The sequence below is a fragment of the Orycteropus afer genome, unplaced genomic scaffold (assembly GCF_000298275.1).
Source record: "Orycteropus afer afer isolate SDZICR_OR568_19922 unplaced genomic scaffold, OryAfe1.0 scaffold00002, whole genome shotgun sequence".
In the NCBI taxonomy this organism is placed as follows: domain Eukaryota; kingdom Metazoa; phylum Chordata; class Mammalia; order Tubulidentata; family Orycteropodidae; genus Orycteropus; species Orycteropus afer.
This window is the reverse complement of record NW_006921589.1, coordinates 8371507-8383555: the sequence shown is the minus strand read 5'-3', so window position 1 is coordinate 8383555 and position 12049 is coordinate 8371507.

The following is a 12049-nucleotide window of genomic DNA, read 5'->3' as shown; positions in this document are numbered from 1 at the left end:
AGGTGAAATTCTGATCATTTGAATGAGTTTAAAATTCTCGGGCCCACAATGATATTTTATTGTAAGAGGATTCTGATATAATCCCAGAAAGCTGTTGGTCCCAACCTTGTTACACATTAGAATCACCCAATGCACTTTTAGAAAGAAACACCCTTGAAAGTTCTAATATAGAGCCAGGGTTGAGAACTATTGCCACAAATAGTACTATCACTCTATTGAGGGGGGAAAAAAATGCAAAAATAGGGAATATATTCCATTAGGGTTTCAAAGGAAATTAAAGCCACTAAAGAGAATCTTTAATATTCAGCTGAAGAGTTCTGTTAATTTAACAGAAATATACAAAGAACTAAAAGGAATCATTATAAAAAGTGGCCATTTTGTCTCAGAATTTTAAATCTGTAAACTTTTTCTTAAAAAAAAAAAATTTATTACATACTACTTGGTCAAAAACTGGAAAAAATAAAATAAAACCTAAAAACCCAGCTATGTATATTTCATGACTAGGTGAAGTGTAGCTCATTGTTCATGAGAATTTTACATCTTTGGGTATAATTTTAAAAACCGTGTGCTGAGAACCTTTTCCCGCCCATTTTAAGATCCTTCATTGGGCAACAGTTCATCCCACTGCCCAACTCTTTCTCTTTGTCCTCGATCCTTGCTATTAATATGGTGCTTTAGTGAAAACTAAATGTTTTCTTTCTTCCTTAGGCTTAAAACTTGTAGTCATGGTTTCACTATTTGAAAAATCCCAAATTCAAGCTGAACACGGATTTTAGTTACTCTCCCATGTTTAAACATTTTTTGATAGAAAATGCTTTATTGCCACTGATTCAAAGCCACAAACATGCTCTGAATCCAACTCAATATATTTCTTATTTGTTTCTGATTTTCTTTTTTTTTTTTCCTCCCCTTTTAATTATTATTAGAAGGTATAAATTTCCAGAAAAGCTTGGCCCTGACAAGGCTCCATTATTTGCACATGACAAGGTTTATCAAAAACAGTTGGATTTTTCTAAGAAGCCTTTTATGTTTCCTCCATAAAATATAAATAAATGAAAAGGATTAGACTGAGGAAACAGAGTATAATTCATCACCAATGTGAAACATAGTCAACTGGTTGCAGATGGATGAACTGAAGAACGTGGGACACTGCTCCAAGCAAGTACACCCTCTCACCCAGGCCAATGCAACGTCCTTCACTTTCGTAGAGGCACAGGGCCTGTTTTGTGGATTGTGATGCCATTTTAATTTATTAGCCTTCTTTTGTTTTTTAAATGTTTAGTATATAAGTATAAAGCTGGTTTTGACTCCTGAAAATCTGCCATTGAATGTAAACTATGGTGAAGGTCTTTCTTCTCTGTCTACCTCTCTTTTCTCTTTCTCTCTCATTCTTGTCTTCTTATCCTCAAACAGAAATACGTATGTACACCAAAAACTCACTGCTGTCAAGTCAATTCTGACTCATAGTGACCTCTCCTTGGGTTTCCAAGGTGGTATCCCTACAGAAGTAGATTGCTCAGTCTTCCTTCTGAAGTGTGGCTGGTGGGTTTGAACCACCAGCCTTCTGGTTAGCAGTCATAGGCACTATGACATAGGCACTATGCCACCAGAGCTCCCTACATATATATATACACACACATAGCCAAAATATTGACTTCTGCAAAAGCAATGGCTCTTGGCTACATGTCACACCATGTTTAACAGATTTTACATTTGAACACACTTGCTGTTAGCTGTCATCCAGTCAGCTCCTGACTCATGGTGACCCTTTGCACAATGGAACAACACACTGCCAGGTCCTGCACTAGCCACATGATTGGTTGTGAATCCTACCATTGTGATCCACAGAGTTTGCACTGGCTAAGTTTTATTGGTAGATCACCAGGCCTTTCTTCCTATTATGTCTTACTCTGGAAGCTCTCCTGGAAACTGTTCGGCAGCATGACAACACGTAAGCCTCCACGGGCAGATGAGTGGAGTGGCTGTGCTTGACACGGAGAGCCAAGAATCGAACCCGAGTTATTTGCGTGAAAGACAAGGATGCTACCACTGAACCACCAATGCTCTATCATGAAAACACTAATAAGCAGTCATTTTAAAAATTATTCACTTTTCTGTGTATAAATGCAATTTTTCTTTAATAGTTTAACCCCCAAACCTAATAAAATTACTTTGGCTTTTATATCTGCCTCTAATTTTGTCCTCATTGCTTACCATGCAGTCTCATTTTTAGTGAAATAGAAATTCATGCCACAATTTCCCCTAAAATCAGTCTGAACTTTCAGAAATAAGAGACTCTTCAAGTCCCATATTCTTTCCCTGAACTTCCGTTTCTATCTAATAATAATAGAGTGCTTTATAGCATATAAATCACATTTCCGTTTAAAAGTGACCTTGTGCATGACCTTTTTGTCTCTGCCTGTCAGCACGTATTCTTTGAGTAATAATAAGCTCTAGCCAGGAACGAGTATTCAAAATTAGACGGATTCCAGGAACCACCCTTATGAGGACTGCGATAGAACTCATTTTGAAGTTAATAACTTAACAGCTTTCCCCAAAAGTAGACATGAACTGGATATGTCATTTTAAACAGAACATTTTACTGATAGTTTTGAAAGAAAGAAAAAAATATACGCCAATAAATTTGCAACTTAAGAGAATTCTCGGAGAATGCTAATCCAAGTACATTGGCATTACCTTCTGGTAAAGTAAGTATGAGGAATTGATTCTGTTTTTTTTTTTTTCTCTTTCCTTTTTAATTCTAATCCAGTCCTTAGAAGCCATAAGCAATTGGAACCTTAGTTTGTTATCCTTTAAAACTGGAATTTTTGATACCAGAATTGATTTTAAAATACTGTCCAAATGATTCACTTTAGCAGAAAGCATTGTCTAGTGAACCAGCACATTTCCCCTGGGTATTAACACCCAATTACAAAAGCTTCAAGTACAAATACCATGTTGTTGTTGTTGTTGTTATGTGCCTTCGAGTCGGACCCTACTCATAGCGAACCCTCCTTGGGTTTCCAAGGCAGTATCACTATAGAAGTAGATTGCTCCATCTTCCTTCCGAGGAGTGGCTGGTGGGTTTGAACCATCAGCCTTCTGGTTAGTAGTCAAGTGCCTTAGGCACTACGCTACCAGAGCTCCTACAAATACCATAGGCATTTACTTTTCTACTTTTAATATTTTTTCAATAAAATAGCCCTGTTTAATGGCTATCACAACTCTATCATTCATTTAGGAGGAAAGAAGGATACAGGACTGAACTCTTAGAAGCTAACACTAGAGAACCATTGTAACCAAACCAAACCAAACTCACTGCCATCCAGTCAATTCTGACTCATAGCAACCCCCTTTGGGTTTCTGAGGAGGTAAATCTTTATGGAAGTAGATTGCCCAGTCTTTCTTCCATGGAGTGGCTGCTGGGTTTAAACTGCCAATCTTCTGGTTAGCAGTCAGATGCCTTAGGCACTACACCACCAGAGCTCCTACCACTGTAAACCAATTGTCTAATAACAGATCTAGAGGTGTTTTGTTCCCTTCCCAGTAAATGTTTCCATTGTAATCCACTGGTGTAAACTGTATTCTACATTCAAGCCTGGCTTTTAACTTTGAGCTAATTGCTTCTACCTAAATATTCACTTGTTCTTGTTGTTGTTATGTGCCATTGAGTCAGACTTGACCCACAGCAACCCCTCCCTGGGTTTCCGAGGCAGTATCACTATGGAAGTAGATTGCCCCATCTTCCTTCCGAGGAGTGGCTGATGGGTTTGAACCACCAGCCTTCTGGTTAACAATCAAGTGCCTTAGTCACTATGCTACCAGAGTTCCTAAATATTCACTTAGGGAGGCATAGGCAATCAGATGTAAAGTGGCCTAAAATATAGATCACTTCCTTCTACAGGCAGTCCTCAGATTATGAACAAGTTCTGTTCCTTTAAATTAAATATTTATGGAAGTAGGAACAGTTAAGTATGATTCATATCTAATATCAGTTAGTTTGTCTTAATATATAGTGTGCCTTTATATGCATAAATACATTAAAGAAACACTTCCAGGTACACTAAAACATTTTTAATATAAAAATACAGTAGTGTTAATGTTTTGATGCGCCCTTGCAAAGTAACACCCATTTGTTGTTATGAACCACTGTATATATTCCAAATTTTTAATATAATAGGTTGTAGGAGGGTGTATTTGTAACTAAGGGCTGTACGTAGTCAGATGTTCGTTTGTAACAATGGACTACCCGTACTTAAGATCTTTTGGACAAACCTGCCAAAGAAGAAATGAAGGCAGAATATGGGCTACCTGCAATGATCAAACCCTGCAACAAGTCCTGTGGGTCACCCACTGTGGTGATTCCCAGAGTGTTCAAGAGACATACAGATATTTACCACAGTGAGGAGGTGCCAAGGTCGAGGACTTCAGGGAATCTGTACCTCCTCTCAAATATGCACCATCTGCACTTTACAGACACTGAGATGTTTCAAAGGAAATAAACCCGTTTAACTATGTTAAACTCAATATTTCCTCACATTTAATAGAACATAAGAAGCTTTTTGTCATAATGAACTTTCATATCTTTTCCATGTATTAACCCTTCATTTCCTATGAAGAGTGTTCAGTAGGGCATTAATTTGAAACTCAACATTTTAAGAACAATGGAACAAAATCCAGAGAAATAAAGTATCAGCCTCAAGATCTCATATGAGGCAATCCTAAAATCTCAGCCTCCTTACTTCCATTGGACACCTTCAAAAGGGCGAATTTGCTTAATACCTATCCACAGGTGAGCTCAATATTGTGGCTTGTCCATATCCTTGTTATGACTGATTGAGATTTCCTCATGAAGGGCGGCAGTATATTAGGGTTCCCACGGATTGCTGGCCACATACGTGATCATAGCAAGTGTAGAAACATGAGCCTTTCAATAACATCAAATCTAGTCACACACAAAGACACATGGCTATATTCACCGGTAAGATGAGTGCACAGAAGATAAAAGACCCAAACTCATATGTGTAGACCCTGTCTTTAATAAATATTCTCTTAACATCTGGTTCATTGGCTGAGTTCCCCTGGGTATCTTCAAGTGGACCCAGCATCTTGTTTTCTCTGCCCAGAGCTGATGGAGGTTTGGGAAGCAGACTGTGGGCGAGGTCCTTTCTTCTCTTACTCACATCTGTGTATAACTTTGATTTCTCTCAAATAAAAGTGAATGAGCTCACAAGTCAACCCCATTGCTCACAGCATTGGAGAAGACTGAGATCTGGTGATATTAACTACTCCAGTATGGGATTTTTCTGTGAGCCAAACTTCAAAATGAACCATTGATGGACGAGGAAGGACCATTGAAGGTAAGCAAGGAGAAGCAGCCAACAATTGCTGGACCGTAATACTCAGCACTGTCCTAACTGCCTCTCTCAGTACCTTTCATCTTAGCTGAGCCCTTTGAATGTCCTCAAGGTGCCAGGTGGGGGATATCCAGGATCTGTGGAATCTTCAGTATTGAATTTGAAAGGAGGATACGGTGGTAGTTGAATTATGGAGCCTCAGTCTCTTGTTTGTGTAAGCGGCAAGCAATTCCTCTTTGTCTGTGTCTCAGAGACAAACTGCAGGCCCAGACCCATCAAAAACAGTGACGTGGAGCCATAAAGAACTCTGCAGAGGAAAGAGAAACTGTGTCTCTTTACCTTATGGAAGTGATTGTTGATCAAATCACCCTGTTTCAACCACAAAGCAAAACAACAGAGCTATGAAAACTTGTGTAGATCCTTAATCACTTGTGGTACTGTTTCTCTTCAATACCAGCCCTGAATATCTGCCGAATGTGTGGGGTTTTTTGGTTTGTTTAAAAACTTTAGTTTTTTCTCTCTATAAATTAAACTCTAGTGCAATGCTTCTCAAAGTATAATGTGCATATTATTCACCCTCTAGTTGAAAATTCAGATTCTTATTGAAGGGGGCTGAGGTGAGGGCTGAGATGAGGCCTGAGAGTCTTCATGGTTAAGGAGCTCGCAAGGGGCTGCCTATCCCGATGGTCCACTGATCACATTTTGAGCCTCAAGACTAATCATTATGTTACTACCATTGCTCAATTCTCACAACTGTTTGGAGCAGGCATTTGCAAGCCAGTCATTTAACAGTACTTTGAGTCCCAATAGTTGTTTTGAGTTGGTATTAAAAATTGTGGGAACCTCTCTTAAAAAGTGCAAAAGTCTTATTGAGGATGATGGAATGAAAAGAATACATGTTCCAATTCATCATTTTCCCTCATTTATTATCATAGCTCATGAGCTTCAAATTTTTCCAATAGAAAATGAATGATAACACTACAGCAGGTATGTTTCAAGTGTCCCTTTGCTGAACTTTTGCTCTCCTCTAAAAATGAATTCAGATACCAGACCTTAATTGCACTCCAGAACTCATATTTTCCACCCTCTTCATTAAAAACCAAAAAAGGTACTGCCATCCAGTCCATTCCAACTCATAATGACCCTATGGAACAGGATGGAACTGCCACATAGGGTTTCCCAAGAAGTAAATCTTTATAGAAACCAATTGCTTCATCTTTCTTCCACAGAGTGGCTGGTGGGTTCAAACTGCTGACATTTTGGTTAGCAGCCAAATGTTTTAACCACTTTGCCACCAGAGCTCCTTTTATTTTTCAGTTAAAAAAAAAAAAAAACTCATTGCCATTGAGTCAATTCTGACTCATATATACCCCCATTGGGTTTCTGAGGTGGTAAATCTCTATAGAAGTGTATTGTCCAGTCTTCCTTCCATGGACTGCCTGGTGCATTTGAACTGCCAACCTTTTGGTTAACAGTCAAATGCCTTAGGCACTACACCACCGGAGCACCTATTCTTCATTTACAGAGGGTCAAATATCAGAGGGAAATTAGGTCAGCATTCCAGTGAGTTTTGCACATTTCTGAAATGTGATTCATTTTGATTCATGTTAGGCCAATATAAAGGTTGAACTCTGTTAAATAATGTTGATTAATGACTCCTTATCCTGGCCAGCCTGTGTTTTCCAACATGTTCATTCAATTTCTTCATTGTGAATAGCTAAACAGTTTGTTTGGAGGTAAACAATGCATTTGGCTGGTTGAGTAGCTGAATTGGCCAGATGTTTTCAATGAAAGAATAGGCACATTGATTAAAAGCTTCAGATATTCTAGGGATTAGTGATAAAGTCAAGCTTTAGTCATTAGGGAGAAGTAGCACAAGACTCAGGAGCTCTGGTGATGAAGTGTCTAAGGCACTTGACCGCTAACCAGAAGGCTGGCAGTCCAAACCCATCAGCCACTCCTCGGTAAGAAAGTTGGGCAATCTACTTCCGTGGTGATACCGCCTCAGAAACCCAAGGAGGGGTCACTATGAGTTGGGTTCAACTCGTCGGCAGTGTGTGAGCATGAGACACAAGGCCAACTTCATGTGTGCTGTTGTTGCTGTTGTCCTTATGTGCCCCTGAGTAGATTTCAACTCATAGCGAGCCCATGTGACAGAGTAGAACTGCCTCACAGGGTTTTCTAGGCTGTACTAGTTTTGAGAAGGAGCTCTAATGGTGTAGTGATTGAGGCATTTTCCTGCTAATCAGTGGTTTGAACCCACCAGCCGCTCCACAGAAGAAAGATGAGGCAGTTTCCTTCCATAAAGATCTATAGCCTTGGAAACCCAATGAGGGTCACTATGAGTCAAAATCGACTCCATAGGAGTTAGTTTGGTTTGGTCAGGTTAATCCTTTAGGGAGGATGTCATGTCAGCACAGTGGTTAAGTGTTTGACCATTAACCAACAGTTTGGTGGTTCAAACGCATCAGCAGTTCTACAAGAGAAAGATGTGGCAATCTGCTTCTGTAAAGATTACAGCTTTGGAAACCGTATGGGGCAGTTCTACGCTGATCTATCAGGTCACTGTGAGTCTGAATCAACTCAGTGACAATAGGTTTGATCCTTATGGGAGCAGCTCACCACGTCTTTCTCTCAAGGAGCCACTGCATGGGTTTGAACTGCCAAACTTTAGGTTAGCAGCCAAGTGCCTAACTTTTGTGCCACCAGGACTCCTTCACGTATGCTGAATCCAACATTCAGGATCCACTCACATAATTTTCCTGATTATCTTAGCTGGGTCAACCTTGCCCTCACACCATCCTTAGCATTTAGATGTTGAGTTGGTGTGTACATACTGCCCCGATTTCTGGATTGTAAACTGCTGGAGGTCAGCAAACCCTCCCTCTTTATCTCTGCATCTCTCAAAGAACATAGCACAGAGTATCATATAAAACATGGGTTGGTCAATGTTTCTTACTCCAGAAACTAATTTTAAAGTAATCTTTCTCATATGGTGTAGGGAGAAATGTCATTTGAGTTTAACTAATATAAGATGCTCTGGTAGCATAATGGCTAAACCACTTGACTGCTAACCAGAAGGCTGGTGGTTCAAATCCACTCAGCCACTCCTCGGAAGGAAGGTTGGGCAATCCTACTTCCGTAGTGATACTGCCTCGGAAACCCAAGGAGGGGTCGCTATGAGTCGATGACGACTCGACGGCACATAACAACAACAATATAAGATGAGATAAATCTAAAACATTATTCTTTACATAAAATTCTGTTTATTCTCTATTTTGGAAAGATCTTGTGGAAACTTTTGCTCAGCCCAAAACACTGCCCAAGCTGTGACTGTGGATTCATAGAGGAGAAAGATAGGTGTGCAGAATGTGGTTTTTTCTAGGGAAGGCAGGTAGCAGGGATAAGACTTACAGTTTGCTTGGGGATGATGTTGGATTACTCACTAAGCAAGGTAAGCATGGGTTTAGTGGTGCTTACTTACTAGTCTCTAGTGACCAATTTCACATTTTTTCACCACCTCAAAGATTCTCCTTCTAACTATGGCTGGCATCTGTCTTTCTTCCAACCCCCTAGCACCATCCTACAGAATCAAAGCCTCTTTCCAAATTTACCATCCCTGATAGGGACAGAAAGGACCTCTGGTGGCACTGTAGTTAAGGCGTGGGGCTGTTAACCAAAAAGTCAGCAGTTTGAACCCACCAGCCACTCCATGGGAGAAAGATTAGAGCACTCTGCTTCCGTAAGGATTTACAGCCTTGGAAACCCTGTGGGATGTTCTCTTTGTTTTATAAGGTTGCTATGAGTTGGAATCAGCTTGAAAGCATTTGGTTCCCTAATTCTATTCATGGTTTGATGAAAGCTTAAACTGATGTATGCATATAACTTCTTAATTAGCTACTAAAAAGGAGCCTTTCCCTTAGTATTATTTAAAGTTAGTCTTTTGAAATTAGAATTCAGTTTGTCTTTAACTTTCTGACACTCTTGACAACTCTGCCTGACATAGATGGAGAAAAAAAGTTACAGGAATAATCCAAAAGTCATGAAAAATTAAAACAAACAAATCTTTAGATAATCCAGAACTTAGATTTACTTAAGGAACCCTGAGTCTTGGGTAAAGGTATGACCTCAGTGCACAAAAATCTTACTAAAGGCATAAAACGAATCATGAAAGGACTAGACCTAGATTCTCAAGGTGTTAAAACAAGTCTATTTCCTAAGAATTGATTTTATTCTTATATTAGGTCACTAATGTAATGTAATGTAATGTATTAGGTCACTAATTTTACATACTGAGAAAGTGCCTTCATATGAACCAATTTATGACATCATGATTACTTGGTCTTCAATGAATTTTTGCAATATGTGAGTTTTTGTGGAGTAAAGGTTCTATGTAGAAACTTGTTTGTATTAGAATCCACTGATACCTTTTTCTGGCAAACCTTGTAATGAATCTTTCTTTATGGTGGAAGAACTGTGATGGTGGTGTAGTGGTCAAGGCATTTGGCTGCTAACCCAAAGTTTGGAGGTTCAAACCCACCAGCTGCCCCATGCAAGAAAGATGAGAAAATCTGCTTCCATAAAGATTTAGAACCTTGAAAACCCAATGAGGGTCCCTATGAATCAGAATCGACCCAATGGCAGCGGGTTTGGTTTTTTTGGTTTTCTTGGACATTACTGTTTCCCTCTCACTCCAGAGGATAAGCAGCCATCACTGGTGTGGATTTATGATCTTAGAGTTTATGAAACATGTCTTGTAAATAAATTCATTGAAAAATCTTTGAGAAGCAGTAAAGCTTTGCTCTGATTCTTGAGGCCAAATCAAGAACACAGGATGATTTACGACCTCTTCCAGTGTAAAGCCACTGCAGTTTTGTTGGTGCTTCCTTTCAGTAATTCTATAAAACTCATGCCCATATTCGGAATTGAATAACAAAGTTTTTCAAGAGCCTCACATGCATATTGCCATGAAGGTGGTGCTGAATAACTTATTTAAGTCACTGCCATATTTATTGCACCACTGAAAACCTGGCATTTGTAAATAATTCTTATTTTTATGGGGTGATTATAGGGTGCTATGCCTTACACAAAACTCTCTTACAAGATTTTTCTATTCACTGGCTAATACGTAAAGTGTTTGGCATCCTTTTTTTTCCCCAAAAAAAATTCAAAAGACAAAAATAAAATATAAAGACAACACAAAGACATTTCCGAAGTAATAATACACCCAATATGAAAGTCCTGCTGCTCTTTTAATATCAAAATTGAATACATTCCCTTCAAACTGGTGAGATCCCAGTTTCTCTGAATTGAAAAAGCATATCCAACAAATAATTGAGTTTATTCAAGTTAAAATTTGGTCAAAGCATAAAAGATTACATACTATTCACTGCAAAATGCTGCTTGGGACTTCAATTCCTACAAATCAGGGCTTCAATGGAGAATTTGCATTTGGGCCCAGACAGATTGAATCAGACTCTATATTTCGACAAGATCTCAGGGATCACTAGCTAAAAATAGATTCACATGCAGACTATCTGGGGTGGAAATGCAAATTCTCAGTAGGGGGTCAAACCAGAAAGAACCAGTTCAAAGCTCTTCTGCAAATGCAATGTGGGCCTTGATCTCATCTCACAGATGAAGTTTCTAAGAGCATGGTCTTGAGTCCAAAAGAGGAGCCCTGAACAGCTAACACTGTTGTCTCCAGCAACGTAAGATATTCTATGATATTGGCCAAGCGCCAATCAGCCCCACTTCACCACATCCTGTAATAGTAGTGGGTATTTCTTTTTTTAAACATCTTATGAGCTCCAAATTAATATTTACAGAACATATTTTCCACATTATTTTTCTTTATACTTCAAAACTATATATTCACTTCTCATTTGTTCAGCACGTTTTTATTGATTATGTATTATATTCTGGGCACTGTTCAGGCTCACTATGAAGCTAAAGTGTCTAATCAGGATCTGAAGTGAAGTCAAGTAGGCCAAAATGAGAAATAGCTTACAAACAGGAAGTAAATGTCTTAAAGAAATGAAAAACAAGTATTTTTAGAGTTAATAAAGAGCTCTGGTGGTAAGGCATTTTGGCTGCTAAATAAAAAGGTTGGCATTTTGAAACCACCAGCTGCTCGGTGATAGAAAATGAGGCAGGTGGCTTCCCTAAAGATTTACAGCCTTGGAAAACCCAGTGAGGGTCACTATGAGTTGGAATCAACTTGATGGCCATGAGTTTGATTTTCAGTTTTTTAGAGTTAATATTTGATTTATATATATATATATATATAAAAGTCCTTCATGTTTATCTTCCCCTCACCCTCAGTGTTCATTATCTGTGTACCCTCGTAAAATAAAGTATTTCTCTAGTCCTTATATTTTTAACATAACTTCTCAATGGTGCCAAACAATAATAATTAGAAAGAAAGTTCTGATAGTAAATTAAATTGGTATATCCATCTGGATTCCAGAGGGAAATGGCCTATTCAAATATGACAGTTGAAGAGAGTTTAATGAAGAAATATTTATGGGGAGTTCTGGCAAGATGGCGGACTAGGCAGAAGGATTGCACAGACCTCTTCAGCAAAGAAAAGGGAAACCAATTAACACAGACACAGAAGATAATCGTGGACCCCTGAGCCTTGAAGGGAAGGATACAGAATTGGACTAAGCCCTAATTAGCAGAAGAATTTG